Genomic DNA, 19,691 nt, shown 5'->3' on the forward strand with positions numbered 1-19,691 from the left:
GGATTAAATAGTAGAATGCTGGATTCTGTTGGCTGCCAGGCCTGTCTTCCTGGGGGGGGGGGGGGTGTATTCCCCCATATCTAACTGACCTAGGGAGTGAAAGTGCTGAAGGATAGTCCCTTTGATAGGTTGGGGCCCTGTACTTCCTAGTCTGCACTGGCTGGTGGATCTTTCCATGCCAAGTTCTGTTGTCATTAGTTCTTTCTGATGTTGTGAGAAGCTGGGGATCGAGTTTGCAGATGTCCTGATGATTGTGCCAGTCAGCATTTCCTGTCCCGATATTGAGTCTAGGTTGACCCTGGCATTTTCTATTGTAGCTTCCCTGAGGAATGGTGAGTGCGCATGGCCAAGTTCTAAGGTCGCCATTGTCATTATAGTTGTGTTAGAGGAGTTCATCTGTGGCTGTGGTGTAGGCCCTTGCTTTGTCCTGTGTGGGTTCCCAGCGGCCCATCTGCTGTTTCTTTTTGAGCTCTCTCCTGGTTGGAAGTCTGTGTTAAAGTTAATGGTAGCTCCCTTGCTTCTGACAAATATTGTCCAGGGCAATAGCTGCTGTGCCATAATGGCTGTTTAGAGTCTGTATTTTTAGTGACTGGTGTATTGGTTGACAATCCCAGGGTCATTGTAATGGGCTTGCTGGATGCTATTTCTTGTTGGTCGGATTCCTGACTTATTGTGACTGGAGTGTCGCTTGACTGATGGGTTACTTCAAGTTGTGTTGTGGCCTGAGACGGTTATTTAAAGTCAATAAGAAGGAATATTGTGGCGTATGATTTAAGTTGGCTGTTTTACTGCAGCCTTTTCACGAGAGCTGGTGTCTTTGTTTAGAGTTTTGTACTGTAACTGTTTTGCCTGATAATGATGTTGGTACAGTATCGCCGTCCCACCCCAGGAGGCTCCCTGTTTTTTAAGAGAAAAGGCTTTTGGTGGGGGCTAGCATTGCTGTTGACTTCTTTGGTGCTGCTTTTTCCAGTTTAACTGAGATGTTGTTGTCTTTTTATTCTTTATGTAAGTCCTCCAGGAGTGGACAGCATAGAGGACAGTGAGGATAGTTTGTCGACAATAGGACCACAGCTACAGATCAGGTTGGCCTTCTGTTGAGCGCGGCTGATAAGTGAGTTTAATCTCCCAATATTTCATCAATCCCTGCTACAAAGAGGACTAGGATGTTGAGTAGTGTCAGCTGCAGGTCAATTTTGTCAGACTGGTATTGAAGGGCTCTGACTTTTCTTTGCATGGTATTTAGTAAGGTGTCCCAGGTGCCGGTTCACCGGCTCAACGAGATCGGGGTGTGGGATGAGGCCCTGTGTCTTGGTGGCTCTTTGCTATATGCAGCATTGCTTGCCTGGCATTGTTCTGTGTGTTTACTATGTGGGCAGGGGACTGAGCTGTATGGAGAGTCCAGATTGTAGGAGACAACCAGGTCGGCTCACTCCTGAGATCCTAAGTATGAGAGTGCTTCATGATCACTTCCCGGAGCATCTGGGCCGTGTCACCGTCCTCCGGCAGCCTTTTTGTGAGGAGTTGAGAATGGTGTGCTTATGTGTTGATTGCCAGGAGTGCCATGTTTTTTTCCCTTCTCCTTTTCGGGTACTTTTTGGTCAGGGGGGAGCGCTTCGGAGTATACTCCAGGGTTATGTGCATTAAGTCCCGATTGACGATGTAGGAGAGCTTGGGCTGAGGCTGTTTCGCAGCCTGGGTTGATGGTTGTTAGTGATTGTAGGTGAGCTGGTTTGCCTGACCCGTAGACTGGCTGCCTGGAGGTAGTGTTGAGGGCAGCTTGGGTGGATAGTTTGTCCTCTTCTTTTGTTGCCCTCATTAATTGTCCAGCTTTGCTAATTTGGGCTGGGTCAGCTTGTGCCTCCATTATGTGCCGGGTGGCTGTGGATGCTCAAGTAGGTGCTCAAAAGAGTGTTCAAGGGGTACAGGTTGGATAGTTAGTTGGATGAGAGAGAGGGGCTCCTGAAGGCCTTGTATTTTACCGCTTGAGGAGAATATGGAGTAGCCTGCGTTCTTAAGGAAGAAAAATGTTGAGTAGATTTTTGGTTGAAAAAGATGTGGAGTGGGCCTCGACCCATTGGTGTTCATGCTGTTGGGGCTCCCCGGTACCCCCGCTGCAGGTCCCTGTGACCCTAAACCTGGAGAGATTACATCCACATCCACTAGGTCCTCTATAGGGGTCACCAGGTTGAGTTTAGTTGTCCTAGTCTTCCTTGTAGGTTTGGGCTCCTGTGGGAGGGCGGGGTTGATTTATGTTCCTTCCTAACCTCACCCCATTAGTTTCCTATGGGCTTAAGCTCAAGCCTTTTGCTGAACTTGGTTGCAGGCACCCTGAGGCAGGCCAAACAGGCCTGCAAGCTAGCCAGTGCTGGGTGGTCCAATGAACGTGTGGTAAGGAACTCTGGGGCATATTATCAAGGGGGTTTATCTCCGCTTTTTTGGCTTTAAAAGCCAAGAAAGCGGAGATAAAATTATCTCCCTATTACCTAGCTGTCTCTAACACCAGTTAGCGACAGCTAGTAGGAGATAGCGACCATCTTGGGCCCCACTTTGCATGTCAGTGATATTTATCACTAATGACATGCAAAGTGGGCGTGCCAAGATGTTAGTGACTGGAAACAGTCGCTAACATCGCTATCTCCTATTACCAACTTTTGGAGATATTCGCGCTAAGCGCGAATATCTCCAAAAACTAACACCTGCCCTGAGCAGTTCTTAGCCATGTTATCCAATGGGAGGTGGATAACATGGCTAAGAGCATTAGCTCGGTAATGCATGAATATCGCTGGCTTTTCAGCGATATTCATGCATTGCGGCCGTTTTTTATCGCATTTGCGATAAACCTTGATAATAGCAAGGTTTATCTGCGATAATTTCTGACGATGCTTAGCGTTAAAAAATTCGTTGCTAAGCATCGTTAGCGATAAATATCGCTTAATGTTGGTAATATGCCCATCTGTCCTTGAAGTCTGATCTTTGGAGTCCGATCTTGGCATTCTTCTCCATTCTTGGTGCCCTTCTCCTAGGGTTAATAATGCTTTTGGCACCGTTGTGGTCATTTTGGAATTATTGTAGGCTAGGCCAGCATGGCGGAGTGTTAGTACTGAGACGGAGAAGTGGGTGAGAAGTACTGGGCGCTGGAGGAAGGGTGGGTATGCTAGAGTGGTGAGTTTTAGAATGTGGAGGGTGAGGTTGAGGCAGATGACCCCCACAAAAAGCTGCCCAGCTCGCTACCTCCACGCACCACCGACTTGCTGGGGGTTCCCTGAGTTTGCTAACGCTCCTCAGATCCCCTCTCACTGTTGCTGCCTCTGTTGCTGCTCCCACCGTAGGTGCGCTGTTTCTGCAAGGACTCCTCACTCCTCAAGTGCTACCTCACTAGGACTGCCCTGTGGTGCTGCTGGGGTACTGCAGGCTGCCGATTGAATGGAGGATGTGGCACTGTGATGAAAACAGAGCTACAGGGTGTGCATCTGGGGGTGGGGGGCTGAGAGTGGTCCCTGCTTGGGTGCAAGCGGCAGGCAGGGATCAGGCACATTGACAGAGAGCAGCGGACTCAGTGGCAACCAACTGCTGGGGACTCACACCTGACCCCAGACAGCCGGCACACGGGCAGCCTGTCCCAAAGACACTTTTGTAACTCTTGTTTGCAGATGGAACGGAATGTAGCCTTTTATCTGTAAAGAGAGCCAAAACATGGCAGTGTCAGTGTCTAATTGGCCTCATCTACATACAGTTCAAGTAGAAATTGTCACATCAAAACTATTTTTTAAAACTGCTGCAAACATTGCTGGATGCCGGAGAACTGCCTGCCTGGCTGCTAGGTTAGGACAGGGGACAGAGGGGACAGACTCGCATCCCTCAGATAGATTGGGGGGCTGGACTAGTCAGACACGGCAGGCAAGACAAGGGCCAGACATGTAAAATCGCAAGACTTGGTGCCGGCAGCGGCTCTACGGCTCCGGTGCGAGCTCCGCCCTCAACGTTGCATAGCATAGGAATCAGTGTTGCCTGCGTTCATGTTAGCTGAGCCTCTAGCTATTTCTTGCATTTGATTACTTGCATTTGACTATGCTTGTTTCTTGCAGTAGACGTCCATTATTATTATCTGCTTAAGTTTTACTCCCTTGCAGTTCACTCTTGAATGTTTCATTAATATCTGACTTTTAAGTATTTATTTTCTGCATGTGTTTTTCCATTATTATCTGTTTGTGTTTTATATTAGTTGATTTATATTTACATGTTGTTTTCATTTGACATCTGGGAAAGCCTTTCTGTTAGAGATTGTTGCATTATTAAAACCCCACTGAAAACTGTCTCCTGATGTGCCTCATTTAGTAAGTTTGAAGCCCCTTTCCAGGTGTTTTCTTGCTTTACGGAATGCCTCTGGTAGGGAGTGCTGAATTTCTTTTATTTGGGAGTGTAATGCAAGACAAGTACACATTTTCTATCTTTTATAGACCAAGAACTCTGCCTTTAGGGCCTACCTCGAGGTGACTTAGAAGTAGGGTTGGTTCTGGGTAAAGTGGTATTTTTCCTAGGTAAACATGGTCATTTAAAACTGCACTACAGGCTGCAGTGAATGGCATGTGACTTGTTTTACAGTGGGTGGTGCAAAGAGTGCTGTAGCTCAATAGAAGCTAATTAGGTGTGTATCAATATTACTATGTGTAAGGGAGATAGAACAAACATTTTACCAGTGGTCAGCAGTAAGGTGCAGAGTCTTAATGCCAACATAAACAGAGTAGTGCATGCAAGATGTCTGGGGAAATCCTGTCAAATGGTGTCAAGTCCAACATTTATTATGATTGCTTTAAATAACGTGTGTTATTAGGCCAGTGAAAGTAAATGTGGCCGAATAGCATGTTATTTACAGAAATTGACCTAACAAACAAGCATTCATATTTTTATCACTACAGTGCAAAAGGTAAATTCAAGTTTATTGCCACAGTACAGCACAAATGACTTGATATGGCGGCCTGAGATCTATAATACCCCCGAATGTATCAGAAGGGAGGACGTCAACTGGACTAAGATACATTTTTTAAATATGTTGGGTATGGAACGTGAGGAACAGGAACTCAGGAAAGTAACTGTTAAAGCTAACTATTTGTTATTAACTTCTCCCTCACTTGAGCCATATCTGAAAATAGTTACACGTCCTTTCCATCGACAGCTTCTGACCAGATTCCGCCTTAATTTAATTCACTTTACTTTGGGTGATTTCCCGAAATGGGGGAAACCCGAGAACTGTAAACCCTTTCAATGTGATAATTTTTCTACACAGGACACAATGCACTTTATTATGTTTTGCGAGTTTTATTCTGAAATGCGGAGAAATGTTTTATTACCAATTTTGAGAGAGGCAGGCTTTTTACAAGTAAGGCCAGCCCTCATGTACTTACAGAAGTTAAGTAGCACTCGCAACATGTTCTGTGTTGCTAGCTTTTTGGTGGCTGCTGTGCGGAAAAAAACTAAGAGAGTGGTACCCAACAATATTAATTTAGTATGAATTTAGAATGACTTGTGTGAATATTTGTCGCTATTGATAGTTTACTATTCCTTGAATATGTACATTGATTGTTCTTATTCTATTATATTTATTGTATATATTATTGTATATATATGAAGTGAATGTTTGAAATATTTGTAAATATGTAATTTTGTCTTTTATGATTTTAAATAATCGAATAAAGTGTTTTGACTGACTGACTGACTGACTTGATATAAATACTTTTTGCTGCCTCACAGATTACATGTAAACATTATTTTACATAGACAATGAACGCTCCTCATAGTCACATATCTCTTGAGTATGATTTTACTTTGCTACACAAAAGTAACCCTTTCCATTCTGGTTTTAGTTCAATACATTGTTAAAACAATTTACATGACAAAATACTATGGTGTAAACCTTATATTCAGATATGCAGAGTATAACAAGCTATTTCTTACCAATGTTGAGGGAGGAGAGGAGAGTTATGACTCACTCAAGATTTATCATGAGTTATGGCCCCACCACACACTCAACAGTCGTACTTAATAACATATTACACTCTGCACATCGTTAGATAGATAGATAGATAGATAGATAGATAGATAGATAGATAGATAGATAGATAGATAGATAGATAGATAGATAGATAGATAGATAGATAGATAGATAGATAGATAGATAGATAGATAGATAGATAGGCTGAGGCCAAATATGCACCCTATTTTCAATGCTCTTGTAACAGGGATCTTTCAAGCGTAGGAAGCATTCGTCATTTTGAATAAAGTCCAGGTTTCCTGTATTCAAGTTCAAAAGTCCGTTTGGCATGTACGAGCAGGCATTTGCCCCGTCTTAGCGTGTCTGGCCTAGGGTGCTTCCCGGTAGAACTTGTCAAACGCTTTTAAGTTCACAGTGCTAATTTACATACCTGGTTAAGTGATTCTTCGGCATTGTTCTAGAATTCAAAACATATATTCTCTATAAAAAGGCTGTTCATTTTGATTGCACTGATTGATATTCGCTATTCAAATTTTACTGAAACCGAATGTTTCCCTTTCTTTCGCTTATTTTTAGGTTCATCGACTTTCAAGCTTCGTTTCTTCAAGAATATGCATTTTATGTATATTTTTGAATAGAGAAAATAAGCAGAATGTGGAAACTAATCACAATTTTGACTGAACCGTGCCTTTTATTATTTATACATCGAAAACACGTTTTGCGACGGCACTCTACGCTACATTACTTGGTTTTATGAAGGACCCACTCCATTTATTTTATGTATTGCTTCCAGGCACACGAATGAGAGACAATCTGCTCTTTTCTGAAGCACAACAGGTAGCTTTCCATTTCGAATTCTCAATAAAGCACACTTGAAGAATATAAATTGCTGAGGGAATCTTCCTTGGTAGAGTACATACTGGGAGGTGAAGCAGGACAAATCACAACAAAACTGGTCATTTCGGTTCACGTTTGCCTCTATATCATGCACTGCAGCATGAACAATTGTGCTTTTGCACTTTCATTTCCAGTTCATTTATTTTTCCGACTATAAAACATCTGATGCTCCCATTACACAGTGACTGACTTTCCAATTTAGTTCTTCAGTCATGTTTCACTTGGAGTCCGCGTGCTCTCGAAAATGCTTTTGCTGGTTGCATGCTTAATTGAGCAATTCTAATGAAGTGCATGTTTTAATTCTTTTGACATTTTTACCAGCTTACCTTCCCTGGGAAACATGGTCTGCATTACAGCAGTTTAAGTATGCATGTCATGTGGTGGAATAGGAGCCCTTCACTGCAGGGGAACACTATATTTTACATGCCTGATAAACAAAAATAAACCTGCTCCGAATTAAACTGGGACATGTTTGATAGCTATTTTTGTAGGGTTAGTTTTGTTTACACGTGGGTTAAAGACGTTACGTGCACTTTACAGGCTCATTCTGCTTCGTGTAACAGCATGTATTCAATTGTGAATGTATCCCGACTATGCTTTACTGTACAGGTCTGTTCACGCTGTGGCATGGTTTATGATCGCTACTTCCAAGACAAAAAATAATGTGCATTAATAACAAGGGGCCCGATGTAGGTAAATTAGATTTACCGATTCATAAATACCGAATTTTACCGATTCGGTATTCATGAATCGGTAAATCTAATGTAGGTCATTTTTCGGTTGTCATTGATTCCTATGGGCCTTGAAGCCCATAGGATTCAATGGCAAATACCGATTCGGTAATTACAGAATCGGTAAAATTACCCGAATTGCCAAGGGGGACAGGGTGTCACTTTGACACCCTGTTGTACCCATGTTTGTGGCTTGTGTGCCATGTGACACATACATGCCCTTAGGGTCACATGGCACAGGTGTACATGCACAGATGTGCATGTACACAGGTATTCGTTATTTACCATGCAATAGTATTACATGGTAAATAACGAATCGGTAAGGGCCTGTGGCACTGTTTTCAGTGCCACCTACATATTGATTTACCGATTCAGTAAATTTACAGAATTGGGACTTTACCGATTCGGTAAATATACCGATTCTGTAAATTTTAAGATCCCTACATCTCCATTTGCAAATACCGGTCGGTAACGGCCGAAATCGGCCGTTACCGACAGGTATTTGCCGACCTACATCTGGCCCAAGGTCAATTGCCCACAGTTATTGACTAGCCAAATACTTTGAGAAAAAGACTGGGAAATAAATAGACAGGTGGAAGGAAAATCTATTTCAGTTGTACAAACTACGTTGGTTTTTTATTTTATTGTTTATTCTGCCCTGAACACATGAGGGAGTGGGCTCCGCCCTGAGGACTGTCAACAACATGCTTTGTGGAGGGTGGGTCAAAGAGGGGCTGACCAAACCAACCTGGCTCTTGGTTCTTCTGACGGGCAGCAGGTCGTTGATAGGGTCATAAAATATTTATTTTCATCCTAGATTAAATTCGCCGGGGGCCTGCTTAATGAAACACCCAGGGGCATATTTACAACATAATGTTGGCGCATGGAGCTGTGCCAAATTTGGCAGTGCCGCACTCCGATATTACTAAAATGCAGGGATGCACTTTATTTATAAAAATATGGCACACCCATGTGTTTTCTCTGGCGCTAAAATTAGCTGCCTAGCGCCAACGCAGACATCCTTGCACCATAGTGCAAAGGTGCCTTCTATGCACATAATTATTGTTTTTTTTTGCAGGGAGGTATCCCACCCTACACATAAACAATCTATAATGGCGATTTAATATTGTAATGGCAATTAATCATTTTTTTTCCTGCACATAAACATAAAGAATCATTAATGGTGCTTTGCTCTTTCTATGTGCACACATAGAAAAAGCAAAAAGCAAAAACGAGGAGAAATTAAATCTATTCTCCTCGTTTCACCATTCAAACACCTGCTATTGCATGGGGTTACTTTTTGGCGCTGCCTCAGATTTACACCTCCTTGTAAATCTGGGGCAGCGCCAAAAAGCTATGGGTGTTACGATGGAACGCCCAGAGAAACACCCATTGCGCACTCCTTTCATGTGTGTAAAGAGGCCGTATTTACAAGGCAGTGGTAAGCAACAAAAAGTGGCTTAACGCCACTTTGCAAATGTGGAGAAAAGCATAGCACCGTCAGAATGTCCCGAAAAGTGTTGTTCTGGTGGCATTACCCACTTGAAAATATGCTCCCTGGCTTCATATCAGTAGTGCACCTGGTTTGCGGCACATAGTAATTACCGATTAGAAAATACCGAATCGGTAAAATTCGGTATTTACCATTCGGTAATTTGCTATTACCTACATCTAGCCCAAAATGTGTAGATTCCCCAAGATTTTCCCAAAGAAACTTTTGAAATCAAGAAATATTGAAAATATATAGGAAAAAACAGATAATTGCGGCAATGTTTTAATTTGTAACTTTTTGCCAAGATGGCCAATTAGGAAGAGCAATATACCATGAAGTTTGCTAGATGCCACTGGTCGATGGAATATACAGGGTCTGTAGGTTTTCCAAAAACTTAAGGTAACCAGAGTCAACAACTGAGCTGCACTATACAAATTCTTTTTATGGAGCAACCAGTATAAACCAAGATCTAGGGTGAAATATGTAGAATGAAAAATTGGCATGAAGGAATCTGATGTATTTCTGAAATGGGCATAGGATTAGAGTTTAGGAGCAATAGTTATTAGTACATTTCTGAATGTGTGGGTACCCTTACTAACATAAGAGTTAGACGATATTTTTCAAAATGTCTACTTGTTTGAATATTGCCTTACATATGGAAGGCACTCTACAGTGATGGAAAATTGGTATTAACACGTTTTCTACTATTCTAAACTCCCACATGTTTCCTGATAAGAATGGTACCTCATTTGTGTGGGTAGGCCTAGTGACAATGGCAGGGAACGGGCCAAAACACAACATGGATGCATCACATTTTTCCACTCAAAACTGTCCCTTTTTTCCCAATGTGGGTAGCTGTGGATTTTGGGCCCTAGCTCAACCGGCACCTAAGGAAATATACACACCTAGGGGAATCCAGAGAGGGGTGACTTGCATGGCTAACACAAGGTTGTGTTATCCAGAATTCCTTGCAAACCTCAAACTCTGACTATAAAAACATATTTTCTTCACATTTTTGTCATGGAAAGTTCTGGAATCTGCAGGGAGCCACAAATGTTCTTCTACCCATCATTAACCCATGTCTCTAGATAAAAATGATATCTCACTTGTTTGGGTTGGCCTCGTACATGCAACAGGAAAGGCCCAGAATGCAACATGGATACATTACATTTTTCCACTCAGAACTGACCCTTTCCTTGCAATGAGGTTAGCTGGGGGTTTTGGGCCCTATCTTAGCCAGCACCTATCGACACCTAGCAAAGCTTTCCATTTTGGACAATTAGATGCCTAAGGCGATCCAGGGTGGGGTAACTTGTGTGGCTCTCACCAGCTTTTGTTACCCAGAATTCCTTGCCATCCTTAAACTTTGAGTAAAAACATATTTCCTCACATTTCTGTGACAAGAAAGTTCTGGAATCTGCGGGAAGCCACAAATGTCCTTCTACCTAGCCTTTTACCAATTCTCCAGATAAAAATGGTACCTCACTTGTGAGTGTAGGAATAATACCCGTGAAAGGATACATCCCAAAATGCATGATGGACACATCACATTTTTCCACTCAAGACTGACCCTTTTTTTCCAAGGAGCGTAGCTGTGGATTTTGGGCCTTAGATCATCGGGCACCAAAGGAAACCTACCAGACTTGCACATTTTTCAAACTAGACACCTATGGGAATCTAAGGTGGAATGACTTGCACAGCTTTCACCAGGTTATTTAATGTAGAATCCTTTGCAAACCTAAACATTTGACAATTTCTGGGATGTAAAGTTCTGGGGTCTGTAAAGAGCAACAAATTTCTTTCTACCCAACATTTCCCCAAGTCTCCCGAAGAAATGGTACCTCAATTGTGTGAGTAGGCCTAGTGCCCGTGGTAGGAAACAGCCCAAAATGCAACATGGGCACAAGACATTTTTCCGCTCAAATTTTTTTGCAGAGTGGGCCCTAGCTCAACTGGCCCCTAAGGAATTCTAACAAACCTTCCCATTTCTGAAAACTAGATACCTGAGGGAGTCTAAGGTGGTTTGCCATGCATGGATCCTACTTCGTTTTCTTACCCACAATGCACTGAAAACCTCAAACTTTGCCTGAAATCATGCATTTTCCTTGCTTTTCTGTGATGAAGACTTCCGAAAGCTACAATATTCCAGAAAACTCCTAAAACCCAGCGTTACCCAACTTTTGTCAATAAAAGCACTGTACCACTTGTGTGGCTGGGCCCAGTGCCTGCGACAGGAACGGATCAAACCAAGGTCAATGGGAGTCCTTGCAAGGGGACTCCATTGACCTTCGTTTTATGAGTTTTGTTGGGGGCAGAAGGCTCAACCACACGTGTCACAGTGCTTTTATCAGCACAAGTGGTGCAATGCTGGGTGTTAGAAATATTGTGAATTCCTGCAAATTCCAGAAGTTTCCATCACAGAAATATATGAAAATGTGTGATTTCAGGCAATTTTAAGGTTTGCAGGGCATTGTGAGTAAGAAAACCTTGTGGGATTCACACAAGGCACACAACCCTGAAATCCCCTGTTTGTTTAGTTTTCAAAAATGTCTGTGGTTGGTAGGTTTCCATGGGTGAGCAAAGCCTCAAATCCCGCAGTTGCCCCTAGTGCTGATCTCTCCACATATCACTATAGGGCCTTTTGTGTTAAAGTTTCTTGGCCCACTCACAAAAATGAGGTACTATTTTTATCAGGAGACATAGGGGAATGCTCTGTGGTAGGACATTTGTGGCTCCCCACAGATTTTGGACCTTTTCCTCACAGAAATGTGAGGAAAGTGTGTGTTTTTAGTGATAGTTTGAGATTTGCAGGGCATTGTGGATACGAAAATAATGTGGGATACATGTTTAGTCTGCCGCACTGGACTCCCCCGGATGTGTAGTTTTCAGAACTATCTGGGTCTCGTAGGTTTTGCCACATGGCAGCCTACTCAAGCCCAAAAACTGCAGCTGTTCACCACTGAAAATATGGTGCTGTTAGTAGTTATGACATGTGTGACTTGATCCCAAGCTCCACAATCACAAGGCACTCTGAAATTCACTTCATACGATGTAAAAAATGGTCTTCACATCTTATTCATGTTGTGTTTTCTTTAATTTTCATAATTTTGTTAATTATTTCATCATTAACTTTTCAATAATTCATATGTTGATTCCACAATTTTTGTTATGCCCAATGCATTTCAAGCAAAAATGCCCTTCCTCAGGGGACTTCGTTCTGCAAAATTGAAATAATAATATGTCGGTACATTTTCATTTCGATGTGCAAACAAGTATTACCCGTTCAATGCTAATCAACCTTAAAGCACTTTTTGTTCCTTTTTTTACCTTACACCTTATAGCCCTTGTGTGAAACACGTTATCTGATTCACCATTCCACAGTGTGTTCATATTCAATCTGTGTGTGTTTTCACTTACATGTGTTCTGTCACTGGCTTTCGCTTGAGGTTTTTCAATACTTGTTCATAGCTGTGAACAATAAATAAAGTACTACTTTTACTCACGGTGTCCAAAATCTAATGTGGAAACCCACGATGTCTATCTTACTTTAAAATCTTACCGAATAACTCGAACAAGAACGCCTGTAGCGATTCCTCCTCTCTTCTACGTGTTCGTGTGTTTTGGCGTGCGTCGCTCTAGCCTAGTTGTACTCTATTGTGTTAGCCGGTCCGATCACGTGATGTGGGTTTGAGTGACTGAGCTAGAAAACGGACTCTTGTCTGGATGCTTGTGAGCCTCAAATGAATAACTTGTACTTGCGCCCATGACTAATAGTGAACCTGATGACCCCTGTATCCTACGTGATTTTCACCAAGGTGTCTGAACATGCTCAAAAATTACATATTATACACAATTGCTGTTAACGTGAATAATACATGCAAAATTGCACACCTTATACGCATTCGTTAAAAACATTCTCTACATGTCATCCAATCTCATCAAATATATTGTACATTTGATTATTGTCCGTTTATATGAAGCAGCTAAATTCTATCCGTTCATTTAACCCTTTCGGGTGCAGGGTGCATAAAAAGTTCATCCAAAATGTCTCTCTCCTTAGCAGTTGGGTGTTGTTGTCTGTTCCTGGTCGGGTTGTCACCAATTCTAATATGCAAAATTTTAATTGTGAGGGATTATGTTTCGCCTCGTTGAAGTGAACTGCCACTGTAGATTTAAGATTCTTTTGGATTTTTTATGAGTTCCTTGATATTTTTCGTTCTCTCATACACAAATACACATCTTCTTCTTCTGATTTTGTTTTGGATGATAACAGGTGTTTTCTTTGTAATTTGTCTGCTCTTTCCGCAGAAAAAAGATGTGTATTTGTGTCAAAATTTTCTACACGCAGTCACAGTATCAAAAAAACAATAAACAAACATTGGCCATTGCTTGCGTTGGAAGAAGATTTCAAAGGCATCTTTTTAAACTCTCCAATATTTGCATATGAGAGAACGAAAAATATCAAGGAACTCATAAAAAATCCAAAAAAGTCAGACACAGAGAAATACAAAGGCACAATGCCATGCCATAATTGTGGAAATTGTTCTGCGATCATCAAAGGGAGCGTAATTAATCACCCCACGAAAGGTACACCAGTCAAGTTAAAGGTATCAGGAACATGTGACAGTAGCAACCTGATATATATGTTAAGATGTCCGTGTGGATTGTCCTATGTGGGCAAAACCCAAAGAAAGATTAAAACCAGACTAACGGAACACAAGAGCAATATAAGATTAAAGAATCTTAAATCTACAGTGGCAGTTCACTTCAACGAGGCGAAACATAATCCCTCACAATTAAAATTTTGCATATTAGAATTGGTGACAACCCGACCAGGAACAGACAACAACACCCAACTGCTAAGGAGAGAGACATTTTGGATGAACTTTTTATGCACCCTGCACCCGAAAGGGTTAAATGAACGGATAGAATTTAGCTGCTTCATATAAACGGACAATAATCAAATGTACAATATATTTGATGAGATTGGATGACATGTAGAGAATGTTTTTAACGAATGCGTATAAGGTGTGCAATTTTGCATGTATTATTCACGTTAACAGCAATTGTGTATAATATGTAATTTTTGAGCATGTTCAGACACCTTGGTGAAAATCACGTAGGATACAGGGGTCATCAGGTTCACTATTAGTCATGGGCGCAAGTACAAGTTATTTATTTGAGGCTCACAAGCATCCAGACAAGAGTCCGTTTTCTAGCTCAGTCACTCAAACCCACATCACGTAATCGGACCTCTAACACAATAGAGTACAACTAGGCTAGAGCGACGCACGCCAAAACACACGAACACGTAGAAGAGAGGAGGAATCGCTACAGGCGTTCTTGTTCGAGTTATTCGGTAAGATTTTAAAGTAAGATAGACATCGTGGGTTTCCACATTAGATTTTGGACACCGTGAGTAAAAGTAGTACTTTATTTATTGTTCACAGCTATGAACAAGTATTGAAAAACCTCAAGCGAAAGCCAGTGACAGAACACATGTAAGTGAAAACACACACAGATTGAATATGAACACACTGTGGAATGGTGAATCAGATAACGTGTTTCACACAAGGGCTATAAGGTGTAAGGTAAAAAAAGGAACAAAAAGTGCTTTAAGGTTGATTAGCATTGAACGGGTAATACTTGTTTGCACATCGAAATGAAAATGTACCGACATATTATTATTTCAATTTTGCAGAACGAAGTCCCCTGAGGAAGGGCATTTTTGCTTGAAATGCATTGGGCATAACACAAATTGTGGAATCAACATATGAATTATTGAAAAGTTAATGATGAAATAATTAACGAAATTATGAAAATTAAAGAAAACACAACATGAATAAGATGTGAAGAACATTTTTTACATTGTATGAAGTGAATTTCAGAGTGCCTTGTGATTGTGGAGCTTGGGATCAAGTCACGCATGTCTTATCTATAATCCTCCCATGCTCAGTGGGAGTATCACAGGAGCACCAACCACATTGTTGAAATATTTAAAAAAAATTGGAACGACAGAGTAACAGAGTGCGGAGCCATACCCAGAGTGGTTCTAGTAGCTGTTAATAGTTAGCCATATTCTCCTGGCCCATGTGTAACAGCAACACTCAAAAGAATCAAATGTCCTCTCGCTTCCCATTGGGATGGGGTGCTTTCCTCTGCAGAGGAGCAGAAAGACTGTTTAGGGTTTTGGGGTGAGGGTGGGGCCAGATGTAGGATGGGAAAGACCCACCTCATTATATAATTATAAAATACGTATTTGTGTCAGACAGTGTGCTTTCTTCCCCCCCAGGGCCAAATTAGCAGCTCACATCCCTGTGGCTTATAGTCAGGCTCCAATCTGGTTTCTCGTTTTAACTTAACTTCATTTTCTAGTAGTGGGCATATTTTTCTGTTGCAAGGATAGCGTCTCCACGTATTTAGCTCTGTTAGGTATTGTCGCCCTGTTGTCTGTACATTTAGTTTCATAGTTGCATAATTGAGAACATGATGCTTTGCTTTGTTTTGTTTGTTGGAGACAACTATTTCTACCCAGACAAAGTAAGATATTGTTCTCCACCTTCGGCACAGTGTGATAAGGTTGCCATTTTTTTATTTAAACTGCATCCATGCTGAAGTCGGTCAGAGGTTCACTTCCCGCCGAGTCATCAGGGAATGGTGCTGTTACTGAGATGCAGTTCTGCTGTCCCCAACTTCCACAATGAGAAGGAAGATAACTGTTCAGGCTTGCACACACAGATGTAGTTGCATTTGTTAATGCACCAAGACCGACTTCCTGACATTCAGTACCAAAGTATGGGTGTTTCGGCATTCCAACAGGCATGGCGGAAGGGTACTCCTGACATGTTCTAATTTGCATAGAAGTTAGTCACGCAAGAACAAAAAGCACAGGAGATGCTGGACACAATTGGCTTACATAGTATGGGTGGTATGTTACAAGTGAGATTATTTGTTAACTCCTCCGATCTCTTCTCTATCATTACTAAAACCCTGCTACTGCTCTTTTTTTATATACTTGCTAATGTGGCTGGTCATTAAAGCCATTTGTCCATCCTTCCTTTAAGAACCCCCATCACTTCAAGTAGGCGTCTTATAACTAAACTCTACAATGCAGCTCAATAAGACAAATTCAGGGAGTTTGATCCTGTTCTAGAGAGAAGGAATACTGAGCTTGGCACACCTCTTTCCATAGACAATTGGGGTTTTTGATGTTAACACCAAACTGTAATCTTCCCATTGTCCATTTCAAATTTTTGCAATAATAATTGAATGAATTTGCCTGTTGATGAGTGCACTTCACCTGGGGGCAACTTCTTTGATGATATTAATACGGTCAGCCAGGCCGTGAAGTGCACCACTGCAGATTCCTAGCAGGCCTCTGTTTCCTTATTTGTGCAACGTTGTGTGGCCCAACAAGGCAGCAGTGATTTGGGGCAACTCTTGTGTGAGCTGTACTGAGAGGAGAAATTATTTTGGGCACAAACGATCAAGTCAACCCACATGTGTAATACTGGACTACCAATCCCAGGATTCACAGCACTGGCTTTTGCTCACCTGATAGTAATGAGGCATGAAGAGGTAATGTATTGGTGGACAATGTTTGCTGTGCATGAGACGTGCTGCCTTTGAGAAAGGAAAGAATTTCTGAAACACGTCAGACATCACACTGCTATTTTTGTGCAACTTACTAGAGCTGCTCTTTTTGAACAAATTTGCCTGTTTTGATGAGTGCACTTCGTCTGGGGGCAACTTCTTTGTTTATACATATATATTTTACATATTTACACAGCATTAACTTCTCCCCATTGCTAGGGTTCTTGCTTACAGCCCGGCTTTCAGGGTGTTTTTGCACTCACAGGCAGTGATCTTGGACCTGGAGCGATCCCCGAGCTGGTGATGGCCAAATGTCCTCCATGCTTGCTACGTCTTCAGTGGGCTCTTACTGCCCCCCCCAGCAGCTCACTTGGCCTATGTCCAATGATGTGGGGGGAGAAGAAAGAAATCAGGGTACACCGGTGCACCTTTCACTTTGGCTGCCCTAGGCCTCCTTACCACCTCAGACGGGCCCCGCCGTGCCAGTACGGGCTGCCACTGGTGTCCTCCACAACACCAATCAATGGGATCCCCCACCAAAGCAGGCACTTGTCTACATCACCACAATCACCCCTAGTCTGTGGCGCTGCACTCGAGAAAAGGCGGGGCGGCATCCGATACGCCAAAAGTATGGCGGTCGTGCCAGCCCCTGACATCACAGAGGCAGGCCTGTCGCGTGCAGTAGTGACGCGAAAGGCCCGCCTCGATCGCGATTGGTCGTGGGTCCCGAACGTGACACAGAAGTGATTATGATCACTTCTGGGCCACGCGTGTGGACAACGCCAGGCCGGTTAGAACCCGCCTGGCTGTTAAAAGTGGCATAAAAAGGCTGGGGAGCAGAGGAGTCGTCCTCTTGTTCCTCACTCCCCCAGCCTGCCAGATCAGCCTCGCTAGGAGGCTGTAATTTTATTTCTCTTTTATATTTCGGGTTCCTCAAAGTTGTTGTTGTGGATCACGGGAGGGGCGCTGGGATCGTCATAGGATCAACAAGCATTGTTTTCCTCTAATGCAGGCCGTGTAGGGACCACTGGAGACCACTCGAAGAGACGTGGCAGACCGACGAGGGAGAGGCGTTGGAGGCAGCAGAACTGGTAGCGGGAGCAGTGTGAGATTTGTTGGGTGCGCCACAACCAGGAAGTGGTGAGTGCTGATTAAGATTAGCGGCGCTGCTTTAGAGCGGCGCGCTGGTATTCTGCGGGCGGGGGAGCTGCTGATGCTGTTCTAAACCGTTCTGTACCGTGAGTCTGGTGCGCAGCTTTTGGTGCGGGCGGGGAGCTGCTGACGATACAGTCCGTTTGTAGCATAGGAGTCAGTAGCTGCTTCAAGCGTCTTGGGGGCAGCACGAGGGCCATATGTTCAAGCATATCAGCATAGCAATCAGCAGTGAAACCCCCGGTTCCCAATTTTAGGCAATTGACTGCATTGGCGATGAATGCGGCTCACGTTCTTGTTGCTGCTCGTGGTAAATCTTACTCTTGATGCTAGGGGGAGCGTGTCGCTGTGAATCCAGTTTTAAAAGTGTGATCAGCTGGGCACACGCAATCGTATTTTTCATTTGAGCCAGCTGTTGTTCCAAGCATTTGGGGGGCAGCGCGAGGGGGCATATTTTACTACAGCAAAAAAGCATATCCTAGGCAAGTGGCAGCAGGAAAACGTTTTGCATTTTCGGCATTGGTGCTGACTTGGGCTCAAGCTTTTTTTACAGCTCTGTGTAAATCATTATATTATTCCGAGACAGTAATTACAGTTGTTGAATGGGCTCATGGTGTGTTAAAGCAGTTTAAATCTTTATGACAGTGATTACAGTGGTTGAGTGGGAGTCACTCCTGGTTTTGGTGCTGACCGGGGGGGGGGGTTACACTTGATCTGTTTCTTTTGATTATATGGTGACGCAACAAGAGTCCTAACAACAGTGACAAGAGCACTAGGAGGCCCATGTCATCTGGGACAGCCGGTGCAACACCCAAGAGATACCTAAGGGGACACTGACAGGCCTGCACTCCACCGCTCCTGGGAGCAACGCAGGCTAGAGATTACTCACCTGACCCACTGGTTTAGCTGGTGTGGCTCTAGTTGTGTGGGTGCTTACGGCAGGTCGTGTACCTCCAACATTGTAAGGTAAGGGCCTGGACAGTGTACCAGGCCTCGAAATATAGTGGGGTGTGTTCATTTAGGCCACTAATCGTTTGACCGTGCTCAAGTGGGTTGCATTGTGTTCGCTGTTTTAGTGGCCATCACGTTCAGAGTAACCTCTCCAGTCTAGTAAAAGCAATGGCCAGTAAAGTAAAGCACGGTGAAAGGCGTTCTCTCATGGAGAACATGATGGAAAAAATAATGCACAAGATGGTGGCTATGGATAGGAGATGGAAGAAGGTTGATAAATTAGGGCAGAGCCTTGCTGATCTCAGGGAAAGGGTGGAAGGACAAGGTGATGCTGTGGATATGCCTCGGCGAACCATAGTGTCCCCTAAGCCGAGGGGAGAATTAGCCCCCCTTCGCACGTGGTCTAGGCCCAAGAAAGGGGTCACAAAAGTAAAGAATATGCCAAAAGCACCTGTGCCAGTTCATCAGCCCAGGGGTGAAGGGGAGTTGCCCGGTCCATCGGGAGCTGTACCTCTGGGAGGTATTCATTTGGGTGCCCCGGTCCCAGTTGTTCCTGCGGGGATGGTTCATTTGGAAGGTGTTCCGTCAGGTGCCCCGGCCCTGGTTGTGCCTGCAGGATGGTCCCGACAGAAAGCAGCGCACTGGATCCAGCGACTCCGGCGGTGGGGACCCAAAGGATGCTCCTGCAGGCACTAACCCGGTTCCACAGGAGTTAGTGGCACAGTTCGCAGCAGTCCTTCCATGGTTAGGGAAGGCTGGGATGTTGTCAGCGTCAGTTGGGGCGAAGGACATGGTGGAGGACCCAGAGGCAGAAGCAAGACGGATGGTGGCTCAGTTTCAGGCAAAACTGGGGGTACGTCAGGTGGGGGGCTGGGTACACCTTCCC

The sequence above is a fragment of the Lissotriton helveticus genome, chromosome 10 (assembly GCF_964261635.1).
Source record: "Lissotriton helveticus chromosome 10, aLisHel1.1, whole genome shotgun sequence".
NCBI classification, from domain to species: Eukaryota; Metazoa; Chordata; class Amphibia; order Caudata; family Salamandridae; genus Lissotriton; species Lissotriton helveticus.